This window comes from Marmota marmota, unplaced genomic scaffold (assembly GCF_001458135.2).
Source record: "Marmota marmota marmota unplaced genomic scaffold, marMar, whole genome shotgun sequence".
NCBI lineage: Eukaryota > Metazoa > Chordata > Mammalia > Rodentia > Sciuridae > Marmota > Marmota marmota.
The window spans coordinates 22,843,276-22,845,447 of NW_026000093.1; the positions used below are offsets into that span (position 1 = coordinate 22,843,276).

General features: G+C 54.1%; 1 protein-coding gene across 1 annotated transcript in view; it reads left to right on the forward strand.

Annotated features, from left to right (window-relative positions):
* Positions 1–728: 728 nt before the first annotated feature.
* Kcnb2 (potassium voltage-gated channel subfamily B member 2) overlaps positions 729–2,172 on the forward strand; it is a 386,016-nt gene continuing 384,572 nt past the window's right edge. The window contains exon 1 of the mRNA XM_048783053.1: positions 729–1,687. The gene's annotated coding sequence lies outside the window, so the exon portion shown is untranslated. The remainder of the gene's footprint in view (positions 1,688–2,172) is intronic.

A 2,172-nucleotide genomic window follows, 5' to 3' on the forward strand; every position in this document is an offset into this window, starting at 1 on the left:
TATTTTATAAATTCTGTTCATTAACAAATATTGAGTGCTTGACAAAAACTGCAAAATAAATGTTTAGTGGATGAATAGGTTATCTCTGAATCCACATGTGTGGCCTTGGGTAAGATGTAAGGAAAGCAAACAACAAAAGGTGTTGAGTTGGCCCTGAAGGAATTTACATTTTAAAATGGTAAGATATATACATGGGAAGTACATGTATGCTATAAGAAGCAGAAGGTGACCCATACCTTTTAAGAGAGCTGAGACAATGTGCTGGAGATATCAAAGGGGAATGGTCACAAAATAGGCAAAATGTGAAGTGGGCCTTGGAAGGGCTGCAATGATTTGGACCCGGGACCTGGAAAGAAACATTCCAGAAAGAGAAAAATACTTGCATGCAATGGCATAGAAGTAGGCCAGTAGGGAATGGAAAAGCTGGGAACACTGGTGAATAGGGAAATGATTATCTTCAGGGTTGTATTTGGGGCGGTCATCTGCAGGAGAGGATGGAAACTGTATGGGAGGATGGAAAGACTGGAGGTGAAGGAATGGGCTTTCTGCAGTTCCCTGGAAGTGCAGAGCTGAAGCTTGGAAACTGGCTAGGACTGTATTAAGGTGTGGAAATCTGGGTGATCTCATCCTAGTGTTCCTTCTCTACACGCCCAGAGAAGTGCAGAGGGCAAGGCAGGTTCTTGTTGAAGGGTGACAGTATCAGAAAGGTCAATTTCCATACTACAACCCAACATCTGACACTTCAAAAAGATCACTGAACACAAGGTAGGTTCATGGGGAGGCAGGAAGTCCACTTTTTGTAGGAAATCCAAGAGGACAGTACATCCCAGTACAGATGACAACTAAAGCAAAAGCAAAGATTAAATGGGATATATTTAAAACTAAATGTGTTTGAAACTTCTTCAACTGCCATCTTTCTTGATTTACAGAAATTCTTAAGTATCAGATTGAAATATATTATCATGGCCAGCATTCTTTTTGAAAGGGTGTTTTAAGCTACTTTGTTTTCCTGAAAGCCCTGCAACTATGCAGGCTGTCTTTATTTCCACCTGTCAGGAACCTTGGTTAGGAACCTGTTTGGCCCCGTCATTATTGTTCAGGTTCATTGTCTTTCCTGCGTCCTGAAGGTGGGGAAGGGTCTGTGTGTTCACCATGCAGCTTCACTAGGAGGAACTTGGCATAGTTTTCCAGCTGGTAAGTAGATGGCTAAAGAAAGCAAGCAAGGTATGAATAGCGCCCCCCGTGGGAAGCAAGAGTTAAGGGTGCCACCGACCCGGCTTTACCCTCAAACCCAGAAAAGCGGGGTTACCCGGGGCTAGTGATGGCCCCCAAGTGGAGCTGGATGTGCCCGGAGGAAAGTCAGATCTTATCTGCACTCCTCATTATTCCCGCAGCTCCTTTTCCGGGAAAATACTCCTGGTCCCATCATTCAGGAGTCATGTGTCCTGGCCCCAGTTCCCCGGGATCGGGGTCGAGCAGTATGCCCAGGGTCATGGCCGTTTAGGGGTCGGGCGGCGGGAGAGCTCCGTAGTTGGAAGCAGAAGGGCCGAGGGAATCCCGCGAAGCTGCAGGAGCGCGTCTGGGCAGGGCATCCCAGGGCTTTCCCGGCCGCCGAGCTTTCGGGCGGCCTCGGGGCTGCGGACCGTCTCTCCAGGAGCGGCCGGTTGAAAGCCGCAGAGCGAAGCAGGTGGGCGTAAAGACTGGCCCCGGGTCGGAGAGCGCGGAGGGCGAGCGGGAGCAAAGGGAGTTGCCCTCCGAGGTGTGGGCGGCGCCCACTCTCCCGCGCCCCGGCCGCGCCCTGGGCATGGGGGCGCTGTCCCTGGCTGAGCTCACAGCTCCAACGCCGCGAGGCCGAGCGAACCCGGCGTCTCCAAAGGTGCCCAGCGGACAGCACAGCCTAGCCACCCTGCCCCGCTGCCCACCTTGAGAGCCGCGAACGCCGAGGAGGAGGAGGAGGGGGTGGCAGAGAAAGCGGAGGTGGAAGCGACGGCCGCTCCAGCCCGCGGGAGCGCGGAGCGCGGGAGGCGGAGCGGGAGGCTGAGCGGGAGGCTGGGGCGGCCGCGGGCGAGTGTGCGCGCCGGGCGGCGAGCTGCGGGGGCGGGGGACCGGCGGCCCCCGAGCGCACGCCTCGCTCCGCGCGCAGCCTCGCTGCTCCGCACAGACACACGACCC